The sequence below is a fragment of the Cygnus olor genome, chromosome Z (assembly GCF_009769625.2).
Source record: "Cygnus olor isolate bCygOlo1 chromosome Z, bCygOlo1.pri.v2, whole genome shotgun sequence".
Lineage (NCBI taxonomy): Eukaryota > Metazoa > Chordata > Aves > Anseriformes > Anatidae > Cygnus > Cygnus olor.
Window position 1 is genome coordinate 29231289 of NC_049198.1, and position 27243 is coordinate 29258531.

The 27243-nt window shown below is 42.4% G+C and overlaps 1 protein-coding gene and 1 long non-coding RNA gene across 2 annotated transcripts in view; one reads left to right on the forward strand and one right to left on the reverse strand.

The window, feature by feature from the left end:
* Positions 1 to 3388: 3388 nt before the first annotated feature.
* On the reverse strand, positions 3389 to 25087 carry LOC121061861. The gene is made up of 3 exons (XR_005815304.1): positions 24542 to 25087; positions 11901 to 11902; positions 3389 to 3399 (listed from the first exon to the last, which is right to left on the reverse strand). It is a non-coding gene; the product is annotated as an uncharacterized LOC121061861 (long non-coding RNA).
* LOC121061857 (programmed cell death 1 ligand 1-like) overlaps positions 11931 to 27243 on the forward strand; it is a 287916-nt gene continuing 272603 nt past the window's right edge. The window contains exon 1 of the mRNA XM_040541279.1: positions 11931 to 12020. The gene's annotated coding sequence lies outside the window, so the exon portion shown is untranslated. The remainder of the gene's footprint in view (positions 12021 to 27243) is intronic.

Sequence of the window (27243 nt, forward strand, 5' to 3'; positions counted from 1 at the left end):
ACCAGTCACCTCCTTCATTTCCATGTGCATCAGCATATTTTCCAGGAGGATCTGCTCCACAATCTTTCCAGGTACAGAGAAGTATAGACTGACTGGCCTGTAGTTCCCTGGGCATTCATTTTAAAAATGAGGATTATGTTTCCCCTCTTCCAGTCAGTGGGAACTTCACCAGACTGCCACAACTTCTCAAGTATGATGGACAGCAGTTTAGCAACTACATCCACCAGTTCCCTCAGTTCCCTCAAGACCCTTGGATGCATCTCATCAGGTCCCATGGACTTACTGCACTAGTGAAACACATGCAATCTGAATTTCAATACACTGAAATAACAGTGTATTTCTGTTAGAACTGGATGATCCTCCCCTTTGGTTTGTTCAGGAAGCTTCTCAGATGTTCCATTTATGAGTGCTAGTTTAGGTCAGGAAATTTTTGTGGAATGAGCACACAGGGTCAAGATTAGTTTTTAGGTGACTATAAGCAACCATTCTTGGTATTTGGAAGGATATTCACTAAATTTGCATAAATCACATTAATTAGAAATTGCAGCATCTATCCTGTGCCCTGCTTCAGGCCCAGCTTTCAGTTTTCAGTGGTATGCTGTAAAATGCAATGTCCCACCAATTGCTTTGAATAAAAATTCAGGTGAGGTATCCATCTCTTACCAAAGTTACTGAATCAGAGCTTTTCAGTATTGCAGGTCCTGTGTTATAGACAGACAAAATAATGTTGCTGACATTCTGCAACTGTTTTCTGTCCCTTATAGTACAGCACCTGCCATCTACCTTGGCAAAACTTTCACAACTCAGATGAATCAAGTCTGATATAAATTTATTCACTCCCTAAGAGGAGAAAAGAGAAACTGTGTAGTCAGTTTGATTTAGGCAGGCCCTATAAACAAGCCCCAAATGCAGTCTGCCCCTGCAGCACACAGTCTGTAAAAGTGCTGCAGGAGCTATACACATATGAATCTCTATTGCCTTGCTTCCTTGCGCAAGTGAGAGTGTACCGTTCCTTCATTTTTGGCAGTGGTTGGGATGAGAAAATATGTCATCCCACATTTCAAGCAATAGAATTTTTCTAGTGTCTCCTGGCTCTGCAAGCAGGTCAGTGGCTGAAATAGGTTTTGATAACCGTTTTTTTACAACTTGGAAGGCTGCAGGTTTTCAACTCTGTTCTCACAAAGGTAATTTTCAAAGATGTGGAAAAACTCTACACTAGACAGGAGTACAGCGAATTTTGGTTTTCATAACAAAATAGAGAAGGGCACCCATAATTATTTGTTGTTCTGCAGATGGATCTAATCATGCTAGGCACTGAGTAACAATGTTTTTCCCAACATACATACTGTATTTAAAGGACAGTTTTGTTTCACTCAGTATACTAACCATACTAGGAATTCATAATTCCATCCACACCCATCTATGTACAAACACTCACATAGGTATGTCAAAATCAAGTATTTTTTTGTATCATGAAAGGCTATGTTTTTATCACAAGTTCTTGAGACCTCACTCCAGCACTGAAATGAATGTAACCTGAATTTCAATACAGTGAAATAACAGGAAGACTCATGGGACTAATTTCATGAAGTCCTGATGCCTTTGGTGCGGGAATCCCATGGTCAGGAGTGACTTCTTGCTGACCATTCTGTGTCTGGCAAGGACCTGACTTCCATGTCAAATGTAGAGTCCATTGGACATTAAGGCTGTTCTGGAATTTAGGAAAGTGATGTCTGGATTACACTGGGCTGTCTTCAGCATCAGCGCGCTTACTTTTCATTCCAATTTTACTCACACTAAGAAGAGTTTTCCATTAACCCATAATTTTCAAGAGTAAATACAGAGGAGTATCAAAAAATGTGTCTTTTTTTCTTAATTGTGCAGGTTTTGTTTTGTTTTGTTTTGTTTTTTAAGTGTGAAAGTGTGATGCCTTTTTCTTCTTCTTCTTTTTTTTTTTTTTTTTTTTCATTTTTTTTCCCAAAAAGAATATGGTCACTCCTGTTATGTGTATGTATTTCATCTGGGTTCATTTTTTCTAGAAACTCTTCTGCCTTTTCTCAAATGGATTTCTAATCCTCATTAAATCTGTTTTATTGCTGTTGCAAAGTCATGCTCTCCATTGCATGCCTCCTGTTGCAGGACTGCAAGAAAGAGATGATATTGGAGTGGAAGTATTGGAGTGGCATTGTTTATAAGGGACTAATACATTTTTGTTATCCAGAGTTCTGCATATATTTTGGACTTTGCAGATTTGCTTTGTAGAATTGTTTTCTGTCACTGGCATTCAAAAGCACTGGTTTGTTTCACACACATAATGAAAGTTGGTGAGAGGGAAGTTCTTTATCTTCCCCCCAGCTGAATATTAAGATAATGGCAGAGCAGGCAGGAAACCAGGTGAGGGATTCAGGTACTAAACACAGGAGCTTGATGCTGTTTGAGATGCTGTAGGTTATCATGCGTGGGCTACTGCTGCTTCCTCAGCAGAACATGGGTCTACTGCTGGTCTTAGCTCTAATCTTACCTGGTTTTAAGTTGGTACTGATGCCTGTGACAGTGAAAGTCTTAGACAGCATATATGTCCAGACTGCACAGAGGCGGTGGCAATAACAATACCTTTGCTTTGAGATACTTGACAGACGTATCTGTCTTGCATTCTAACAAAGGTGTAGACACTGTAGTTTACACAGGAGTACAGGTGTGGAAGCATTGCTTTTGCCACATAGGACCTTTGTTTGGGAAGGGGCAGCTAGCAGAAAAACGGAGGATGGGAGAAGAAAGTAGTGTCAAAGGAGAGAGAAGAAACAAAGAAAGAGGGGCTAGAGAAGAGCCTTCAAGAAATAATACATGGAGGAAAAGAGAGGACTAGAGGAAAGACTGAGGGAGAGAAGCATGGGTATGGAGGGAAGAGAGCATTTAATCCAGGGGAAAAGAGAGCAAGTCTTGAGGACAGTGATGGAAGCGGAGCTGGAGACAAAGGAAAGTGATGAGAACTACACTGGCAGTGTGTAACGTAAAGAAACTGACAGGAAGAAATAAGCAGCCTGAAGGAGACAAGGGATAAAAGAAGAATTATTTGTGTGCATCTCTATTCAGTTGCTTGATAGGGAAGGATATTTTTAAAATATATGCAGGATTTTGCTGTTTTCCAGTTCAGATGAACTCTGCCACATCTCCTCTGCCTTTCCTTCCTAAAGAGCCTATATCCATCCATTCCAACACTCCAGTCATGAAAGCCATCTCACCATGTAATGCCAGTTAGGTCGTAGCCCTGCAGGCTTTGCTTCTTGTTCATCCATGCCCGCCTCCTGGCATTTTTGCCCTCTTTGTTGGGATGTATCACTCCTGAGCTTGGAGGAGGTGATCCTTCAATATTAACCAGCTTCCTTCGGACCCTCTTCCCTGCAGGGCTTTATTTAATGGTACTCTGCCAAGCAGATCCCTGAAGAGGGCACTGTCTGTTCTCCTGAAGGCCAGGGTAGTGAATTTGCCATGTGCCCTCTTCATTGCCCTATGGATCTTGGCCTCCACTATTTCCTGGTCACTGCAGCCAAGGCTGCCCTTAAGTTTCACATTCCCCGCCAGCCCCTCCTTGTTGGTGGGAATGAGGTCTGGCACAGCACCTCTCTTCATTGGCTCCCCTGTCACTTGGAGAAGGATGTCGTCGTCAGTACGTTCCAGGAACCTCCTGGATTGCCTGTGCCCTGCTGTGCTGTCCCTCCAACAGATATCAGGGTGGTTGAAGTCCCCCATATCAGGGCTTGTGAATATGAGGCTGCTTCTATGTGTCTATAGAAGGCCTCACCTGCTTGGTCTTCCTCATCTGCTTGGTCTTCCTGATCAGACCCCACTATAATGTCCCCTGCCCCTGCCCTCCCTGTAATCCCAACCCATAAGCTCTCTGCCAGCTCCTCATACATCCCCAGGCAGAGTTCTATATTCTCCAGATGCTCATTGGCAGAGAGGGCAACAACCCCTCCTCATCTCCTCTGCCTTTCCTTCCTAAAGAGCTTGTATCCTTCCATTCCAACACTCCAGCCATGGAAGCCATCTCACAATGTAATGGCAGTTAGGTCATAGCCCTGTGGGCTTGCATACATCTCCAACTCCTCTTGTTTATCCCCCATGCTACGTGTGTTAGCATAGAGATGTTTAAGGTGGGCCCTTGATGAAGCTGAATTACTGGCTGGAGTGGCTGGAATTCCTTTGTGCTGCTCTGCAGGTGCTCTCCTGGTGGCCCGTGACCCTTCTCCAGGCTCTGGGCATCTATCGCTGACACTGCCATCAAACTGGGAGGAGTGGGATGGATTGAGGTTCCCATCACCTGGCAACTCTTGTTTAAAGCCCTCTTCAGAAGCTTGGCAAGCCTATGGCTAAAGATACTCTTCCCTTTCTCTGACAGGTGGACCCCATCAGCCCCCAGCAATCTAGGTTTCTCAAAGTGAGTCCCATGGTTTAAGTAGCTAAACCCCTGTCTGTGACACCAGTCCTGTAACCATCTGTTGATTTGCCAGATTTGATTGGCCCTTTCAATCCTCTTCCCTTTGACTGTGAGGACTTATGAAAAAACTACCTGTGCTCCAGAGTCCTTCACTGCTGCTCCCAGGGCTCTGTAATACCTCTTGATATTCCTCAGACAGCTCCTGGCTGCAACATTGGTGCCCACGTGAAACAGCAGTAGTGGATAATAGTCGTTAGGTCATATGAGGCCTCTTGGTGATATCTCTGATATGAGCCCCTGCAGACTAAGGTAAGCAGAAGACTTCTCTCAAGAGCAGTTCAGGTAGGCAGATGGGTGCCTCTGTACCTCTCAGAAGACAGTCTTCTACTACTAGCACGTCACATTTTCTTAGTTGCACTAGTTGTTATGCAGGGAGCAGATCAGGCTGTCTTACTCAGCTCTACCCCTCCTGCAGTGTGTCTTTCTGTCTTTCCTTTTCAGTCAGCAGAGGGGTCAAATGGTTCTGTAAGGGCACCTCAAGCTTTGGGGGAAAAATCCCTGAGATATGGACCAAGGTTAGGTGGCTGGTCTGTAATTCCCTGTATCATCCTCCTTGCCTTTCTTGAAGATGTGTGTGACGTTTGCATTTTCCCTGTCAGGGCTCTGCCGAGTTGCTGTGACCTTTCAAAGAAAATGGGAACCACTATGCAAAAGATATCAGCCAGTTCCTTCAGCATCCTCAGGTGCATTTCCTCGAGACCCACTGTACTTCTTGGTATCAGGTGTTCTAAAGTGATCTTTAACTGGGGGTACCAGATTCACTCCCCATGACCCCGCTAAAATGGTCATAAGCCTGAAAAGACTGATTTCCCAGTGAAAACTGAGACAGAATTTTCGGTAAGTACCTCAGTCTTTTCTGTGTCCTTCATAGTCTTAAGGGCTTCCATTTCATGTGCCTCATAGTGGGTCTACCTGCAAGTTTTATGTTTGGCAGTAGGAATTTTCAGCTCATCTGTAAGATCCCCTTTATTTTTCTTTTCAATAAAATGGGTGACAGCATCTACCTGCCTTTTTTTTCCCCCATGCTCTTTCTTTTCCTATGTCATACGTAAATTCTAATTATGGAAATTTGCTTCCTTATTCCCTAGATTGTCAAAGAACCATCTGAACAGACTACTTCTGAACATGATTCATCATCTCTTGGAACAGATGAACCTGTCAGTTGCTTACATTGTTCTCCCAGTCAGGGGGATTCACCTTTTCACAGTGTAGCTTCACCTTTTACTTTCCAACATCACAAGTCACCAAGATCTGTTTGGAGTCCCTCTGCTTTTCAAAACAGGTTACAAATTCTTACTCAAAAACAGTTACTTGAGTGACTTTGTGCTGTAGAACACAAGCTGAATGACCAAGAAGATTCACATTTTGACTTCTTATGCAACGTGAATTTAGGATTGTCAGATAAATTTCAGTAGAAAAATTGTAACGATTCTTCAGGAAACGTATTCTTCACATGCAGAATAATATCAGATATATGGAAAAGCCATAGTTCATCCAGAAGGTCTCCTTTAGGGACTAGTATCAAACACTTCAGTAGGAGGCGTGAAAACCCATGTTGAATGCAACTGCAGAAAGAAATACCGTAAGGAATGTTTTTGTCACCCCTATCAATTGCTAGCTACCTTTATACCCTGAAATGTGAGATTGATCTCCCATGCAATTTTTTTTATTCCTTTTGATAAGACACTTTCATTATCACAAAATAATTTTTGTTAGTTATCTGACGAGTTCCACAGTTGACTGATGCCTCAGGTAGACAAATGCCACAGATGTATTCCCTGAAATTGGTTTCAAGAGAACTTGTCTGAGTCAGGCTTTCAGGATAAGGGTCTCCATTTCACTGAGATATCACAAGGGATAAAAGAGGAATTATTTGTGTGTACCTCTATTCAGTTGTTTGATAGGGGAGGATGAAGGGACCATCGTGCCTTTATATGAAGGTTTTATAGGATATGATGAATAGGGCGTTAGATATAAAAGCACACAAAGAGATAAAATGATCTCACTGTAGCGGGGAACTGAGATGCGACTGCTGGATCTTTTCTGGTAGGTTGAATTCCAGTTTGAATCTCAGCTGGGAGAAAATCCGTGAGAGGGTGCGGAATCTCCTCACCTCAGCACAGGCCAAGCAGCAGCTTTCTTCTGTGATCATGAACATGACAGTTCAGGAGCCATGGATGCTGACCTGATGGTATCTCCTAGTAATACACCCTTTATGGACTATCAGGATTTTTCCCGTCCATCTACCATTCTACCTTTGGCCCATAAATATGTCTGTTCAGTTGTTCATAGCCAGTTAGTTATGTCTGCAACAAAGTTGGCCAAGACCATGAATGCTCTGTGGCTACTGACTGCCACAGAACAGAGGTTAGAAAGTGTATCTTGGATTTTTATTTGTGTATGAGCACAGCAGTGGTGTCTGTAGCATTAGGAAAACAAACAAACAAACAAAAAAACACACATATATAAACAACACTTGGGACCCCACAAATGAAGGACTAAACAACTGCTTCCATATGAGCCCATTAGATACAGCCATTGACAAGGCAACTGGTGAATCGTAGTATTTCTTCTCTTTTTCCAGCTACAGTAATAATAGTTGGTCCAACAGGACATTGTGTCTCCCTGCAATGCACATCTTGGTTCCCCTGTCTTCCAGAAACACTACTGCAACCCTGCTGCTTCAGCAGTCTGTCACTCACTTTTTTTTTTTTTTTTCAGTAACAACAAATTGAACAACAAAAATGAAGCAGTTGTTAACTTATCTTCTTTAGAATCCTCCCCAGAAAATATTTCCAACTGAAGAGCTGTTTAATTATTAGAATCACCTGGAGTTCCAGAATGAGGAAACAGGATTGCCTAGAATATTTTAACTACAGATCCTCTTACTGATACAGTAGCTCACTTATTATGTTAACAAAATAAGTTAACAACTGCTTCACTCCTTTGACTCACTGTACAGGGAACTCATTGTACAGAAAGACAGATCTTCCTTCAGAGACATTAGCAGTTTCATTCTCTGAAGCTCCCTGCGAAGAACACAGGGTTAATGCTTTGCTTATCTTCAGAAGAACTGATGGAAGTGCCTTGTCCAATGCAAGCCTTTCACTTGTTTGCAATAGAGCTGAACCAGTTCAGAGCAACAGACCCTGTCCTCTGTCTCTTGGAACCTCCTCAGTAGTTGGAATGCCTCATTATTAAACTTTATTTTAAGAAGATAGGGCAAGTATGCCAGAAGAAATTCTGTCTCCATCTGAAGGTCGTGACAAAAAAAAAAATCTCTGACTAACAGGACAGCTACACTGAACATAATGAGATTCTTTGGCATTATTAAATTTTTGACATCATGGAAGTGTTTTATGTATCTAGGTAAGCACAAATGAACCTTCCAAAGGACTGCTGAGAGAGAGAAGGCAGCAGGCAACCTAGGAACCCATTCCTATATGTTTCTCATGTGCCGCAGGGTCAATTTGCAAGCCTCAAAGCCATTCCTGCGTAAGCGCCGCTGAAGTAGATGTTAACTACACAAAGCATGAATGTACCTCAGATGAATGCAGAAAATAGACTTCCTCATAAGCAAACGAACGCTGGTGAGACAAGAAAATACTATTTCATTTCATTTCATTTCATTTCATTTCATCAAGAATGTTGTTCTTCAGTGTTTGAGGTCAAATAGAGCAGGAAGATGAAGCAACAACGTCTGCTGTCAAGCTGTTGAGTAGATATGCAATTGCTTCTGCTGGTGCAAAGAAGAATTACTCTATCTTCTATATACAGCCCTTGCTAATAGTTGGTTTGTAGGTTTTATTGCTCTCCCTCCTGTGCTTCATAATAGAGAGAGAAAATAAACTCTTACTTTCTTACAAGGGTCAGCATACAGTGTTGCTCGGTGAAAAACTAGGGCTTCCAGTTGAGCGTGGAAGCCTTAGTTATGACAATAAGCACCGCATATTATAACAGATGCTTTCATGAGGCCGCGGCTGAAGTAACGGCTGTGCAGTTTTCCACCTCCTCTCCCTGTCACATTCTTGCGAAACAAGGTTACAGCTGGATATGGAATGATCCCACTGTTCTGTCTCAGCATAGAAGCAAACTAACAAGTGCCATTCCAGGTGCTGAAACAAACAGTGGGCAATCATGCTGTAGATAAATGTAGTGGGAAACATCAGATCAATACGGACAAATTTAGTGGGAAATGTCATCTGAGGGCCTGTTTTCAGGTGATGTAAATTCGCCCAGCTGAAGCACGCGAGCCCACCCCCGTAACCACTTTCAACTTGTAAATAATTAGGGAGCAGTGAGCCACATGCCTTTTTACAGCAACTGCCAGATGTATTAAAAAGACAATCTGTATAACTAGAAAGTCAAAGGAATGGCTGATTTGATTTCTTTATCTTGCCCTGGACTATCAACAGTGGTTCATTCATCCTCTTTTGCATGCTTCCCTTCTTTCTTTCCTGTAGAATGGTTCCTTCAGGCTCACTGAGACTGTAGATGTTTCTGTAATTCCAAACCATAAAGAGATGCTAACTAAGCATCCAACTAACTACCAACACTACCAACTAACTAAGCAATTGGAAATTATCTCAGTGAAATGAAGACCCTTATCCTGAAAGCCTGACTCAGACAAGTTCTCTCGCCATCTAACTCCTACACGGTTATTAATTATTAGAGGCTTCTTGTTTAGGCTGTATTGCAATCGTAAAAGTTAGTGTAAGAGCATCAATTCTGTGGCTTCTGCCACCTCAGTCAGGTAATTCCCATTCACATAGCCTATATAGAAAAGGGAGGCAAGAGAGGAGGGAGGGAGTGAAGAAGCACCAGTAAAATAGATTTATACCCCTCCCTTGAGTGTGAAATAAATATCTCAGGCTTGTTACTGAAAAAAAAAAAAAGAGTGACAGACTGCTGAAGCAGCAGGGTTGCAGTAGTGTTTCTGGAAGACAGGGGAACCAAGATGTGCATTGCAGGGAGACACAATGTCCTGTTGGACCAACTATTATTACTGTAGCTGGAAAAAGAGAAGAAATACTACGATTCACCAGTTGCCTTGTCAATGGCTGTATCTAATGGGCTCATATGGAAGCAGTTGTTTAGTCCTTCATTTGTGGGGTCCCAAGTGTTGTTTATATATGTGTGTTTTTTTGTTTGTTTGTTTGTTTTCCTAATGCTACAGACACCACTGCTGTGCTCATACACAAATAAAAATCCAAGATACACTTTCTAACCTCTGTTCTGTGGCAGTCAGTAGCCACAGAGCATTCATGATCTTGGCCAACTTTGTTGCAGACATAACTAACTGGCTATGAACAACTGAACAGACATATTTATGGGCCAAAGGTAGAATGGTAGATGGACGGGAAAAATCCTGATAGTCCATAAAGGGTGTATTACTAGGAGATACCATCAGGTCAGCATCCATGGCTCCTGAACTGTCATGTTCATGATCACAGAAGAAAGCTGCTGCTTGGCCTGTGCTGAGGTGAGGAGATTCCGCACCCTCTCACGGATTTTCTCCCAGCTGAGATTCAAACTGGAATTCAACCTACCAGAAAAGATCCAGCAGTCGCATCTCAGTTCCCCGCTACAGTGAGATCATTTTATCTCTTTGTGTGCTTTTATATCTAACGCCCTATTCATCATATCCTATAAAACCTTCATATAAAGGCACGATGGTCCCTTCATCCTCCCCTATCAAACAACTGAATAGAGGTACACACAAATAATTCCTCTTTTATCCCTTGTGATATCTCAGTGAAATGGAGACCCTTATCCTGAAAGCCTGACTCAGACAAGTTCTCTTGAAACCAATTTCAGGGAATACATCTGTGGCATTTGTCTACCTGAGGCATCAGTCAACTGTGGAACTCGTCAGATAACTAACAAAAATTATTTTGTGATAATGAAAGTGTCTTATCAAAAGGAATAAAAAAAATTGCATGGGAGATCAATCTCACATTTCAGGGTATAAGGTAGCTAGCAATTGATAGGGGTGACAAAAACATTCCTTACGGTATTTCTTTCTGCAGTTGCATTCAACATGGGTTTTCACGCCTCCTACTGAAGTGTTTGATACTAGTCCCTAAAGGAGACCTTCTGGATGAACTATGGCTTTTCCATATATCTGATATTATTCTGCATGTGAAGAATACGTTTCCTGAAGAATCGTTACAATTTTTCTACTGAAATTTATCTGACAATCCTAAATTCACGTTGCATAAGAAGTCAAAATGTGAATCTTCTTGGTCATTCAGCTTGTGTTCTACAGCACAAAGTCACTCAAGTAACTGTTTTTGAGTAAGAATTTGTAACCTGTTTTGAAAAGCAGAGGGACTCCAAACAGATCTTGGTGACTTGTGATGTTGGAAAGTAAAAGGTGAAGCTACACTGTGAAAAGGTGAATCCCCCTGACTGGGAGAACAATGTAAGCAACTGACAGGTTCATCTGTTCCAAGAGATGATGAATCATGTTCAGAAGTAGTCTGTTCAGATGGTTCTTTGACAATCTAGGGAATAAGGAAGCAAATTTCCATAATTAGAATTTACGTATGACATAGGAAAAGAAAGAGCATGGGGGAAAAAAAAGGCAGGTAGATGCTGTCACCCATTTTATTGAAAAGAAAAATAAAGGGGATCTTACAGATGAGCTGAAAATTCCTACTGCCAAACATAAAACTTGCAGGTAGACCCACTATGAGGCACATGAAATGGAAGCCCTTAAGACTATGAAGGACACAGAAAAGACTGAGGTACTTACCGAAAATTCTGTCTCAGTTTTCACTGGGAAATCAGTCTTTTCAGGCTTATGACCATTTTAGCGGGGTCATGGGGAGTGAATCTGGTACCCCCAGTTAAAGATCACTTTAGAACACCTGATACCAAGAAGTACAGTGGGTCTCGAGGAAATGCACCTGAGGATGCTGAAGGAACTGGCTGATATCTTTTGCATAGTGGTTCCCATTTTCTTTGAAAGGTCACAGCAACTCGGCAGAGCCCTGACAGGGAAAATGCAAACGTCACACACATCTTCAAGAAAGGCAAGGAGGATGATACAGGGAATTACAGACCAGCCACCTAACCTTGGTCCATATCTCAGGGATTTTTCCCCCAAAGCTTGAGGTGCCCTTACAGAACCATTTGACCCCTCTGCTGACTGAAAAGGAAAGACAGAAAGACACACTGCAGGAGGGGTAGAGCTGAGTAAGACAGCCTGATCTGCTCCCTGCATAACAACTAGTGCAACTAAGAAAATGTGACGTGCTAGTAGTAGAAGACTGTCTTCTGAGAGGTACAGAGGCACCCATCTGCCTACCTGAACTGCTCTTGAGAGAAGTCTTCTGCTTACCTTAGTCTGCAGGGGCTCATATCAGAGATATCACCAAGAGGCCTCATATGACCTAACGACTATTATCCACTACTGCTGTTTCACGTGGGCACCAATGTTGCAGCCAGGAGCTGTCTGAGGAATATCAAGAGGTATTACAGAGCCCTGGGAGCAGCAGTGAAGGACTCTGGAGCACAGGTAGTTTTTTCATAAGTCCTCACAGTCAAAGGGAAGAGGATTGAAAGGGCCAATCAAATCTGGCAAATCAACAGATGGTTACAGGACTGGTGTCACAGACAGGGGTTTAGCTACTTAAACCATGGGACTCACTTTGAGAAACCTAGATTGCTGGGGGCTGATGGGGTCCACCTGTCAGAGAAAGGGAAGAGTATCTTTAGCCATAGGCTTGCCAAGCTTCTGAAGAGGGCTTTAAACAAGAGTTGCCAGGTGATGGGAACCTCAATCCATCCCACTCCTCCCAGTTTGATGGCAGTGTCAGCGATAGATGCCCAGAGCCTGGAGAAGGGTCACGGGCCACCAGGAGAGCACCTGCAGAGCAGCACAAAGGAATTCCAGCCACTCCAGCCAGTAATTCAGCTTCATCAAGGGCCCACCTTAAACATCTCTATGCTAACACACGTAGCATGGGGGATAAACAAGAGGAGTTGGAGATGTATGCAAGCCCACAGGGCTATGACCTAACTGCCATTACATTGTGAGATGGCTTCCATGGCTGGAGTGTTGGAATGGAAGGATACAAGCTCTTTAGGAAGGAAAGGCAGAGGAGATGAGGAGGGGTTGTTGCCCTCTCTGCCAATGAGCATCTGGAGAATATAGAACTCTGCCTGGGGATGTATGAGGAGCTGGCAGAGAGCTTATGGGTTGGGATTACAGGGAGGGCAGGGGCAGGGGACATTATAGTGGGGTCTGATCAGGAAGACCAAGCAGATGAGGAAGACCAAGCAGGTGAGGCCTTCTATAGACACATAGAAGCAGCCTCATATTCACAAGCCCTGATATGGGGGACTTCAACCACCCTGATATCTGTTGGAGGGACAGCACAGCAGGGCACAGGCAATCCAGGAGGTTCCTGGAACGTACTGACGACGACATCCTTCTCCAAGTGACAGGGGAGCCAATGAAGAGAGGTGCTGTGCCAGACCTCATTCCCACCAACAAGGAGGGGCTGGCGGGGAATGTGAAACTTAAGGGCAGCCTTGGCTGCAGTGACCAGGAAATAGTGGAGGCCAAGATCCATAGGGCAATGAAGAGGGCACATGGCAAATTCACTACCCTGGCCTTCAGGAGAACAGACAGTGCCCTCTTCAGGGATCTGCTTGGCAGAGTACCATTAAATAAAGCCCTGCAGGGAAGAGGGTCCGAAGGAAGCTGGTTAATATTGAAGGATCACCTCCTCCAAGCTCAGGAGTGATACATCCCAACAAAGAGGGCAAAAATGCCAGGAGGCGGGCATGGATGAACAAGAAGCAAAGCCTGCAGGGCTACGACCTAACTGGCATTACATGGTGAGATGGCTTTCATGACTGGAGTGTTGGAATGGATGGATATAGGCTCTTTAGGAAGGAAAGGCAGAGGAGATGTGGCAGAGTTCATCTGAACTGGAAAACAGCAAAATCCTGCATATATTTTAAAAATATCCTTCCCTATCAAGCAACTGAATAGAGATGCACACAAATAATTCTTCTTTTATCCCTTGTCTCCTTCAGGCTGCTTATTTCTTCCTGTCAGTTTCTTTACGTTACACACTGCCAGTGTAGTTCTCATCACTTTCCTTTGTCTCCAGCTCCGCTTCCATCACTGTCCTCAAGACTTGCTCTCTTTTCCCCTGGATTAAATGCTCTCTTCCCTCCATACCCATGCTTCTCTCCCTCAGTCTTTCCTCTAGTCCTCTCTTTTCCTCCATGTATTATTTCTTGAAGGCTCTTCTCTAGCCCCTCTTTCTTTGTTTCTTCTCTCTCCTTTGACACTACTTTCTTCTCCCATCCTCCGTTTTTCTGCTAGCTGCCCCTTCCCAAACAAAGGTCCTATGTGGCAAAAGCAATGCTTCCACACCTGTACTCCTGTGTAAACTACAGTGTCTACACCTTTGTTAGAATGCAAGACAGATACGTCTGTCAAGTATCTCAAAGCAAAGGTATTGTTATTGCCACCGCCTCTGTGCAGTCTGGACATATATGCTGTCTAAGACTTTCACTGTCACAGGCATCAGTACCAACTTAAAACCAGGTAAGATTAGAGCTAAGACCAGCAGTAGACCCATGTTCTGCTGAGGAAGCAGCAGTAGCCCACGCATGATAACCTACAGCATCTCAAACAGCATCAAGCTCCTGTGTTTAGTACCTGAATCCCTCACCTGGTTTCCTGCCTGCTCTGCCATTATCTTAATATTCAGCTGGGGGGAAGATAAAGAACTTCCCTCTCACCAACTTTCATTATGTGTGTGAAACAAACCAGTGCTTTTGAATGCCAGTGACAGAAAACAATTCTACAAAGCAAATCTGCAAAGTCCAAAATATATGCAGAACTCTGGATAACAAAAATGTATTAGTCCCTTATAAACAATGCCACTCCAATACTTCCACTCCAATATCATCTCTTTCTTGCAGTCCTGCAACAGGAGGCATGCAATGGAGAGCATGACTTTGCAACAGCAATAAAACAGATTTAATGAGGATTAGAAATCCATTTGAGAAAAGGCAGAAGAGTTTCTAGAAAAAATGAACCCAGATGAAATACATACACATAACAGGAGTGACCATATTCTTTTTGGGAAAAAAAATGAAAAAAAAAAAAAAAAAAAAGAAGAAGAAGAAAAAGGCATCACACTTTCACACTTAAAAAACAAAACAAAACAAAACAAAACCTGCACAATTAAGAAAAAAAGACACATTTTTTGATACTCCTCTGTATTTACTCTTGAAAATTATGGGTTAATGGAAAACTCTTCTTAGTGTGAGTAAAATTGGAATGAAAAGTAAGCGCGCTGATGCTGAAGACAGCCCAGTGTAATCCAGACATCACTTTCCTAAATTCCAGAACAGCCTTAATGTCCAATGGACTCTACATTTGACATGGAAGTCAGGTCCTTGCCAGACACAGAATGGTCAGCAAGAAGTCACTCCTGACCATGGGATTCCCCCACCAAAGGCATCAGGACTTCATGAAATTAGTCCCATGAGTCTTCCTGTTATTTCACTGTATTGAAATTCAGGTTACATTCATTTCAGTGCTGGAGTGAGGTCTCAAGAACTTGTGATAAAAACATAGCCTTTCATGATACAAAAAAATACTTGATTTTGACATACCTATGTGAGTGTTTGTACATAGATGGGTGTGGATGGAATTATGAATTCCTAGTATGGTTAGTATACTGAGTGAAACAAAACTGTCCTTTAAATACAGTATGTATGTTGGGAAAAACATTGTTACTCAGTGCCTAGCATGATTAGATCCATCTGCAGAACAACAAATAATTATGGGTGCCCTTCTCTATTTTGTTATGAAAACCAAAATTCGCTGTACTCCTGTCTAGTGTAGAGTTTTTCCACATCTTTGAAAATTACCTTTGTGAGAACAGAGTTGAAAACCTGCAGCCTTCCAAGTTGTAAAAAAACGGTTATCAAAACCTATTTCAGCCACTGACCTGCTTGCAGAGCCAGGAGACACTAGAAAAATTCTATTGCTTGAAATGTGGGATGACATATTTTCTCATCCCAACCACTGCCAAAAATGAAGGAACGGTACACTCTCACTTGCGCAAGGAAGCAAGGCAATAGAGATTCATATGTGTATAGCTCCTGCAGCACTTTTACAGACTGTGTGCTGCAGGGGCAGACTGCATTTGGGGCTTGTTTATAGGGCCTGCCTAAATCAAACTGACTACACAGTTTCTCTTTTCTCCTCTTAGGGAGTGAATAAATTTATATCAGACTTGATTCATCTGAGTTGTGAAAGTTTTGCCAAGGTAGATGGCAGGTGCTGTACTATAAGGGACAGAAAACAGTTGCAGAATGTCAGCAACATTATTTTGTCTGTCTATAACACAGGACCTGCAATACTGAAAAGCTCTGATTCAGTAACTTTGGTAAGAGATGGATACCTCACCTGAATTTTTATTCAAAGCAATTGGTGGGACATTGCATTTTACAGCATACCACTGAAAACTGAAAGCTGGGCCTGAAGCAGGGCACAGGATAGATGCTGCAATTTCTAATTAATGTGATTTATGCAAATTTAGTGAATATCCTTCCAAATACCAAGAATGGTTGCTTATAGTCACCTAAAAACTAATCTTGACCCTGTGTGCTCATTCCACAAAAATTTCCTGACCTAAATAAGTAATAATAATAATGATAATAGTACTACTAATAATAATGTGTACGAAACAAGTGATGCACAATGCAATTGCTCACCACCCACTGACCAGTGCCCAGCCTATCCCCGGCCCCCCCACCCTGGCTGGCCACCCCTATATATTGTTTAGCATGACGTCAGATGGTATGGAATACCCCTTTGGTCAGTTTGGGCCAGCTGTCCTGGGTCTGTCCCCTCCCAGATCCTGCTGCACCCCCAGCCTGCCCACTGGCAGGACAGAGCAAGAAGCTGAAAAGTCCTTGGCTTGGTGTAAGCACTGCTCTGCAACAATTAAAACATCAGCATGTTATCAACACTCTTCTCATCCTAATCCAAAACATAGCACTCTACCAGCTACTAGGAGGAAAATTAACTCTATCCTAGCTGAAACCAGGACACCCTCCAGTCCCTTTACCATCTTCGTAGCCCTCCTCTGGACACTCTCCAACAGTTTCACATCCTTTTTGTACTGTGGTGCCCAGAACTGCACACAGTACTCGAGGTGAGGATGCACCAGCACAGAGTAGAGCAGGACAATCATTTCCCTCGACTAGCGATGCTGTGCTTGATGCACCCGAGGGTAGGGTTGCCCCTCCTGGCTGCCAAGGCACACTGCTGGCTCATGTTCAGCTTGCTGTCAACCACGACGCCCAGATCCCTCTCTGTGGGGCTGCTCTCCAGCATCTCATCGCCCAGTCTGTACGTATAGCCAGGGTTGCCCTATCCCAGGTGCAGGACCCGGCAGGTAAGACAGAGATTGCCAGATGGGAGAGGCCAGCAGAGGTGCATCGAAATGTACATGGGGCTGAAGCATGTGTGTCATACAAAGGAAGGCTAAGAGAACTGAGGAGGCTGAAGGAAGTAGATGAGGCCTTCTTCAAACAACTGGAAGAAGCCTGACTTCACAGGCCCTGGTCCTCCTGCAGCACATGAACCAACCTGATTTTTGCTGGAAGGACAATGTAGCAGGGCTCAAGCGACCTAGGAGATTTCCAGACTGCAGCAATTACAGCAATTACGTCTTCCTAGTATAGGCAGTCAAGGAGACAACAAGTACAGATGGTCTCCTAGACCTGATATTTATAACCTAGGAAGAACTGGTTGCAGGTAAGAAGGTTGAGGTCATCTTTGGCTGCAGTGACCACGAGATCTTGAAGTTCAGCACCCTGAGAGGAGGTATTAAGACAAAAACCAGGACCACAACCCTGGATTTCAGAAGATCTGAGTTTGCCTCTTCAGCAATCTGCTTGGAGGAAAATAAATAAAATTAAATTAAATATAAAATAAAATAAAATAAAATAAAATAAAATAAAATAAAATAAAATAAAATAAAATAAAATAAAATAAAATTAAAATAAAATAAAATAAAATAAAATAAAATAAAATAAAATAAAAAAATAAAATAAAATAAATAAAACAAAACAAAACAAAACAAAACAGGAATATTGTCCCGGAGAGAAGAGGGCTCCACAAGAGTTGGTTGATATTCAAGGACCATCTGCTCCAAACTTAAGGAAGGTCCATCTCAACATGTAGGAAATTGAACAAAGGCCTCCATGAATGAGTAAGGAGTTCCTTACTCATGAAACTGGCTGAAAACTGGCTGAACAGCTGGGCACAAAGTTCTGTTGGAAGCAAGTCACTCTTGGTGTAGCGCAGGTGTCAACACTGGGTCCAGTATTGTTTAACATCTTCATCAGTGCCACAGAGTGCACCCTCAGCAAGCACCCAGACAACACAAAACTGGGATGCATGGTTATTACATGAGATGGTTGTGCTGCCTTTCAGGGGCACTCTGACAGACTGAAGAACTCATCTCATAGAAATATGAAGATCAACGAGGAGAAATACAAATAATAATGCCAGGCTGGGGGCCAACTGTCTGGGGAACACCTCTGCAGAGAAGAACCTTAAGGTCCTATTGGACAAGCTGATGTGTGCAAGCAATGCAACCTCATGACAAAAGTAGCCAATAGACTCCTGGGCTGCATTAGGAAGCCCACTACAAGCATGTGGAGGGAGGTGCTCTTTCCTCCTTACCCTGCACTGGTGAGACCACACCCGGTCTACTGTGTCCTGTTCCAGGTTCCCCAGTGAAAGACAGATTTAGATACACTTTAACGAGCCTAGCAAAGAGGCAGAAGATAATCATTATTTGGGGATGGAACATCTTTCATATGAAGAAAGTCTGAAAGAGTTGGGACTGTTCAGCCTGGAGCAGAGAAGTCTTAGGAGTATCTTCTTCATATGTACAAACGTGGGATGTGAGAATAAAGAAGAGGTAGACAAGCTTTTCTCAGTGGTGTCTAGAGGAAAGACAAAAAGCAATGGACACTAATCCACAAATATTATATTCTATCTGAACACATGAAAAGACTGTTTTACTATGAGGTTGGTCAAACAGGTTGCTCAAGGAGAGAGAGGAGTCTCCATCCATGAAGATATTCAAAACCCAACTGGCCATGGTCCTGGGCAATCTGCTCGAGATGACACTGCTTGAGCAGGGATGGAATAGATTAGATGATCTCAAGAGTACCCTCCAACTGAAATGAATTTCTAATTCTGAGATTTTATTGTTGTCTCTATCTAATGGGAGGATGTAGAGAAGATTGAGCCAAGCTCTTCTCAAAGATGCCTACTGAAAAGACAAAAAAATAGTGTAAGTTCCGCCTAGATAAAAGGACAACATTTTTTACTATGAGGAGGGTCAGCCAGGAGAGGCTATGAAATTTCTGTGCTAGGAAATATTCAAAACCCAACCACACAAGGCCTTAAGCAGCTTAAACAGCTAGCCCCCAGCACAAGAAAGATGTGGACCTGTTAGAGCAGGGCCATGACGGGCCATGAAGATGATCATAGGGCTGGAGCACCTCTCCTTTGAAGAAAGACTGAGAGAGGTGGGAATGTTCAGCCTGTAGAACAGAAGGCTCCTGGAAGAACTTCTCACTTACAGTGGCCTTCCAGTACCTAAAGGGGGCTTATATAAAAAGGGTGGAGAGTGACTTTTTACATGAGCAGATAATGATAGGTCAAGGGTAATGGTTTTAAACTTGAAGAGGGGAGATTTAGATTAGATGTTAGGAAGAAATTCTTCATCATGGGGGTGGTGAGGCACTGGAACAGGTTGCCCAGAGAAGTTGTGGATGTCCCATCTCTGAAACTGTTCAAGGTCATGTTGCATGGGGCGCTGGGCAGCCTGATCGAGTTGGTGGCATCCCTGCTCATGGCAGATGAGTCGGAACTAGATCATCTTTAAGGTTCGTTCCAACCCAAGCTATTCTATGATGACCTACTTTGAGAGAGGGTTGGATTAAATCACCTCCAGATGTTCAAGCTGAATGATTTTGTGATTCTTATGCAAGACTGGATTATAAAAAATATAACCTGTCACAGATTAAAATATTTGTTAAAACACTTAAAATACATATGACTTTTAAATATAGGTTCAGTAAAAGATATGAACAGTGGAATAGGAAAGTGAATCATAAGACCAGGACCTGGGCAAACCCATGTTACTCCAAATAGCTGCTACTTTAGTTTGGAAGTACTGATCACCTGAGGAAAACACTATCTGTTTCCCTCTCCCTCAACCAGGCAAATAATCAGATAAACTCTGTTCTAATAATTTTTGTTCTAATATTTTTTTTGTGTGTTTCAAAGAATTCAGGTGGAACACCCTACTGGCTAACTGCAAAGGTTTCTTGATGAAACCCAAGAAACACTTTTCACTAACTTCAATGTCTAACAAAAGATGCTGATGGATAAAAAGCAGAATCACAGGGACTGACGATCACTGCCATATCCTCAAGTTCCTCAGTTTATTGGCCTGCCAGTAAGAACAACCAGTCCCAGAGATTTCAAGAGTAGGGAGAAGGAGAATCTCAAAAATTAAAAAAAGTTTTTGATCCCTTACCAATTAAAGAAACAGATTAATACATGTCCAAAAGAAAAGGGGAGGAGTAAATTTTTTAAATTTTTCTAATATCTAAATACGTCTTTATATATAAAATATATCTTTATAAATTTATATATATTATATATCTAATATGTATGTGTGTGTTATATAAATATATAAAATTATATATAAAAATATATCTTATAAAATATATTAATATATCTTTGTGGTGAGGCACTGGAACAGGTTGCCCAGAGAAGTTGTGGATGCCCCAGCCCTGAAGGTGTTCAAGACCAGCTTGTACAAGGCCCTGGGCAACCTGATCTAGTGGGTGGCATCCCTGCCCATGGCAGGTGGGTTGGAACATGACAATCTTTAAGGTCCCTTCCAACCCAGGCTGTTCTATAATTCTATGATCATTCAATTCTTCATTAGTAGTATCTCTTCCATTTCCTGAATGTTAACTGGTTGATCTGTTTTTCACCAGCTGTCAGTGAGTTGAATGGGACAATTACATACTGAACAAAAAAGCACTTCTATTTTCAAATTTGTTGCTATTGAATTTCTTCACCATGTTGCTGATCCAGTAGTGCAAGATTGGATAGACAAAAATGCTCAAATTAATACTAACAAAAAATCCTTCTTATTATTGCAGTGCAACAGTTTTAGGACTTATATGTCTGACTACAAATGGTGGCCTGTTCTTATTTACTGATTTGCACTCAGCAGACCCCAGGTTTACTCTAGATGGCTGATGACGACCTTTTTCCACAAAGTTCACTGAAGCGGTCTCTAGTGTTTCATGAATGAGCTGGTGATTTTAATGACCTTTTATGCTCTCTGTAGCTTTTATCCCTCTTCATTGACGTCTTGCATTGTGATCTGCTTCTTTGCTTTGGTGATGCGGAGGCAGATCTTTGATTTTATTTCTTTGATTCCAGTTCTGTTTTCATCCTGGCAGAGAAATTAATTGTTGTACAATTATCTAAGCAAAAACAGGTACAGGCCATCTGCAACCCTCTGTGAAGAAGACCGATCTCTAAACAGATATTACTTCACTAGGACTTGACCATAGAATATCTGAATTTGGAATTTTGGTCATATAAATCAAAATGAAAGAATCTACAATTATGTGATGGAGTCTGATAAAGCCAAAAACAGATATTAGCCAGTGTGGACTCATATATCCTATCTTCTTCCATGTTATCTCAGTTATATAACCTCTCATCGAGGGTCCAGTCCTGAAAGGTTGTTTCTTGGCCTCCAGAGAGATCAGAGAAGAGTAAAGCACTTCAGAAAAGCACTTGTGAGCTTAGAAAATAGAGAACTTTGGTTAGATCTTGAAATCCTTACTTCTGTGGAAGCTTATTCAAGTAAATCTTGTAAGTATCTCAGGTCAAGAGACAATTTATGGCAATCAAATTCAGCATCTATTACTCAAACAAAAGTACTTTACTTCCTGTGATTGTTTTGTTCCAAAAGGAAGAGCAGAGTTTAGTCCCCCACAGGATACTACCTATAAGATGGAAACTCACTAAAGAAAGCGCAGAAAACACTCCCCTAGAGGAGGACTAGTGGGTTGCAATAGAGTTTGCATCTAAACCTACCCTCTCTCCTATGAAGACAGGCTGAGAGACAAGGGGTTATTCAGCCTGGAGAAGGCTCTGGAGAGACCTTATAGCGGCCTACTTAAAGGGGGGCTACAGGAAAGATGGAGAGGGACTCTTTGTCAGGGAATGCAGTGATAGGACAAGGGGTAATGGCTTTAAAGTAAAAAGCGGTAGATTTAGATTAGATATAAGGAAGAAATTTTTTACTCAGAGGATAGTGAGGTACTGGAACAGGTTGCCCAGAGAAGCTGTGGATGCCCCATCCCTGGAAGTGTTTAAGGCCAGGTTGGATGGGGCTTTGAGCAACCTGGTCAAGTGGAACATGTCCATTCCCAGTGCAGGGGAGTTGGAATGAGACGGTCTTTAAGGTCCCTTCCAACCCAAACCATTCTATGGTTCTATGATTCTTTTAGTTTAAAACCATTACTCCTTGTCCTATCACTACACTCCTTGATAAAGAGTCCCTTGCCATCTTTCCTGTAGGCCCTGTTTAAATACAGGAAGGCCACTATAAGGTCTCCCCACAGCCTTCTTTTCTTTAGCCTAAATAATGTTAACTCAGCCTGTCTTCGTAGGAGAGGTGCTCCAACCCCTGATCATCTTTGTGGCCCTCCTCTGGACCCACTCTAAGTAACTGAAGGAGTATTTGTTTTGGAATGTGTTATGTGTTCATTCCCTGGAACGTGTTACAAATCTTGGAAATGAGAGCATCTTGGACAGCAGATAACAATCTGAGAAAATCATGACTTTGTTTCAGTCAGATTTGCTGTTATTGTGACAAAAATCAGTACGCCTAGCATGGCCTTAAATCTTAGTACCAGCACTGTTTAAGATGTCTAGATAAAAAGTCAATCTTAACACTAGACTTAAGTAAACTTAGTCAAATGTTAGCAATTTGCAACCATGTCTGCATCCATACTATAAATACTTACATAATTCCTCCTTCTGTATTGAAGTGGAAGCTCTGTAATGGTTGTTCTTGTGGAGAACTCTATGGTGCTATTCCCTTAAAAATAGCTGTAAGGGGAAAGGATTAAAAAGATATTCACTGTATATACATCCCCCATAAACTCAGAACACTTCAGAGTTCATCGTTGTGGGTAATATTCGTGGTAGGGGGACAGCTGGACCAGATGATCTTGGAGGTCTTTTCCAACCTTTATGATTCTATGATTGCAACTACAGAAAAAGTGACCAAAGAGGCACTGCAGCTAAAAAGACTTGTGGCGAACTCACCAGCAAAAAAAAGTTGCAAAGTGATTTTGCTATGAAAAGCAATAATTTCATTTCAGTCTGCACACCCAACTTACTAGCACTGAGCAGGGGTGTTAGATTCTCTTAATAGGTATAAAACCTGCAAGAAGAGAAAAAGGATGCACAAGGCCAGAAAGATCAAAATGATCAAAACATATTCTTGAGGCACTAGCACTGCTCTCCAGAATTCTGACATGATTGTGAAGACAGATGAACAGAATACTTTGAACTACAGAAAAGATGTACAGTTGTTTATTGTTTGATTAGCAGTTCTATTTGCAAACTAGTCTTTGTGATGGCCACTTTCCAAAATGGTGTGAAAAGGGAATTCTAGTTTTCATTTCAAGGAAGCCAATGCCATGACAAATATTTTAAAAGACACTGATGACCTGTAACTAAAAAAAAAGAAATAAAAAAAAAAAATCAGCTGTTCACTTGCCATCAACTTTGAATTATGCATTTCTACCAGTTTCTTTTTCTTCTAGAAGTGTAACAGCGAAATCACAGTATGGTACCTTACCCCGCTGTAAGCGCCCTAGAAAACAAAATACTCAACTGCTAAATACTCTAATAGTTTATAAAAACATTGGTCTTGTAAACCAAAGATTGAAGACTTACCACTTCTTAGAGTATCCAAAGACTCAGAAAAAAAGGACTCAAACCTTTATCTCCAGCTCCCAAAGCTGGCATTTTTCAATAAACTATTCTCTGACCCTAACCCTTAAACTGCCCAAATAGCACCCCGTGACAACCCTCACACAAGCTCCAACACAACAAACAAGGTCAACAACAGCCCTCAACCCGCCACTAAAAACATACCCACCCCATGCGAATAAAACATGGAAACTCCACTAAAATCCAGTCGAACAACAGACATCCCAACATTATTCACAATGGCTACCTCAAACTTCCAAGACCCTATAAACCCCCCAAACACTAACCCCACAAAAACAATCATCACAAACACCACCGCATACCCAATCACCCGTCAATCCCCCCAAGCCTCAGGGAAAGGCTCCGCTGCTAAAGCCACTGAATAAACAAACACCACCAACATACCCCCCAAATACACCATGAACAACACCAAAGCCACAAACGAGACCCCAAGGCCTAATAACCATCCACACCCTGCCACAGACGCTAACACCAAACCAACAACCCCGTAATATGGTGAAGGATTCGACGCCACGCCCAAAACACCTACTACAAAGCAAACCCCTAAGAAAAACATAAAATAAGCCATTATTCCTGCTCAGCCACTACCCGAGACCTATGGCTCGAAAAGCCATCATTGTTCTCAACTACAGGAACAACCAGAACCGCCCCCCCCCCACGAGACTACCCATCTATGCCGTCTATGCTTAACCCCCCCCACCCTTCCCCCCCCAGGCAGTAATATACATTACACATGGACTACCCCATAAGCAGGTGCTAAACCCATACTATGCATACGGACATTAAACTCTCACAGCACTCCCCTACCAAACCACCCAAACATGAATGTTCTAGGACTAACCAGCCAACACACAACAACCACGCTCCAGCACATACAAGACCACTACCCAGTGAATGCTCTCAGGACATACCCTCAACAACAGCCCTTCACCACATATCTCACGCAGTTCGTATCAGATGGATTTATTAATCGTACACCTCACGTGAAATCAGCAACCCATTGCATATAATGTCCGGTATGACTAGCTTCAGGCCCATACGTTCCCCCTAAACCCCTCGCCCTCCTCACATTTTTGTGCCTCTGGTTCCTCGGTCACGGCCATCCATTGGGTTCACTCACCTCTCCTTGCCCTTCAAAGTGGCATCTGTGCAGTACTTCCACCATCTCAATGCGTAATCGCGGCATCTTCCAGCTTTTTGGCGCCTCTGGTTCCTCTTATTTTTTCCGGGGTTACCTCACAGGTGGCCCTTCCCAGTGACTTCGGGGGTCCCACAATCTAAGCCTGGACGCACCTGCCTCACAGTCTATCCTATATCTCAGGGGTCCCTCAATGAGACGGTTGGCGTATATGGGGAATCATCTTGACACTGATGCACTTTGACCACATTCAGTTAATGTTACCTCCACCCTCCGGGTTAAATGGGGCTATTCAGTGAATGCTCACAGGACATGTAAGCCCTACCCTTGTGAAAAGAGGAGGAGAAAACAGGAGCAGTAGAGATGAAGAAGCAGAGAAATGAGCTCTCCATCTGAAGGAAAAGAAGGTGATGTCATATTGTTAAATGAATAGGTGATCTGGGGACAGCAACAGACTGGCTAGTCTATGGGTGTACTTAAATCACCTATTACTTTACCATTATGTCCTCAGCTTCTTTACCTTCAGCTGGTTATTAATGACCAAGTTAAAGAATTGTACGATGTAATATTTGGTTAATCAGAACACATATTTCTAGATTTCTGTTCTAAATGCATATATTTTTTATGAGGCAGAAATTTCTAAGAGTTATTTCTTAAATCTTATGTTTTCTACACCTGCAACTTATGCAAAACTAACAAACAAACTGTTTTTCATTTGAAATAATTTAATTCCTAGTTTGTAGGGTAATTACATGAACTTTCTGAATGTAAATCAATGCAAAAAGGAGTCCGCAGGAATGCCACTCCTCTCTGCCTAGAGCTATTCTAAGCTGCAGTGGAATCAGATTAATAAAATTCAAGTCAGTTTTATTGCTTCTTTTGCATCATCCATAATGCAGTGAGGGGGATGTAAACAAAACCATTTTTAGGCTGCTGTTGCTGCTTCAAGAAACTAACAAGAACAGGCACTGTGAGGATTTACAAGGATATCAAAATGAAAGACCTGCAAGAGATGAGTGAAAACAGGGCAGAGTGCAAAATCAAGGCCTGTATGTGAAAGAAAGAAAATGGACAGAAAGCTGTAATCCTCAGAGGAAGTCAGAACAAAGGAATTTGAGAATCTTATATGCACCTGGTCCTTTCAAATGCCCTGGAACAGAGATTTATAACTGAACATCAAATTTTGCTATTAGGTCTTCTATTCTGTCTATACGAAGAGATTATTCTTACTGTCTGTGACTAACAGATGTAGTTATTAAGGTAGCACATGCCCAGTATATTTTCTGCAGTAGCTCTATATTCAAAAGAGCAGATGAGCACCTCCATCTGCTCAAGAGGATGAAAGACATGTTCAAACTCTAGTCCTCACAAAATTTCTACTAAGTACATGAATTTCTTCCTACCTTAGACAAATAATAAACATCACTTGCAGGCAACTTACTGAGAAATGAGACATTTTCATCAGTAATCCTCTGTCCACACCAAGAAATGCAGGAGTCAGCTTTCGCTCTTGATCCCCTGATGTAGGGGTCAAACCCACACAGTGAAAAATAGTCAGGGTTTCTCATATGGAATTTTTGTGAGGAAACAGCTGTGCAATAAAAACTCAGTAAAATATGAATGTCCCTGACAGAATGCTGCCCCTGTCATGCATAAAAGATGTTGTCTGTAATAGGTGATAGCTGGAACATTAGTGGGCCTGGGAAGAGTGGTACAGAAATGGCACGCTCTCAGTATGATTTGAAATTACTCAGTGTTGAAACTACTCAATACAGTAGTTCCATTTTAGTCTACTGTCCCTGTCCATGTCAGAGAACCTTTCAGTTTGCATTTTTGATGGCTACACCAAGTATAACTACATAAACAAAACAAAGAAAAATAGCAAACCCAAACAATTTGGTTCTGTATTTATACAGAATCATAGAATGGCTAGTGTTGGAAGGAACCTTAAAGATCATCTAGTTCCAACCCCCCTGCCAAAGGCAGGGATGCCACCCACAACATCAGGTTGCTCAGGGCTTCATCTTGAACACCTCCAAGGATGGGGCATCCACAGCCTTTCTGGGCAACCTGTTCCAGTGCCTCACCACCCTCTGAGTGAAGAATTTCCTCCTAACATCTAATCTAAATCTCCCCTCTTTTAGTTTAAAACCATTCCTCCTTGTCCTGACATTATCTGATTGAGCAAAGAGTCACTCTCCATCTTTTTTGTAAGGCCCCTTTAAGTACTGAAAAGCTGCAATGAGTTTGCCCCGGAGCCTTCTCTTCTCTAGGCTCAACAACCCAACTCCCTCAGCCTATCTTCATAGGAGAGGTGCTCCAGCCCCTTGATCATCCTTGTGGTCCTCCTCTGGACCCGCACAAACAGATCACCGTCCTTGTGCTGGGGGCCCCAGACCTGGACGCAGCACTCCAAGTGGGGCCTCACAAGGGTAGAGCAGAGGGGGACAATCCCCTCCCTCGACCTGCTTGCCA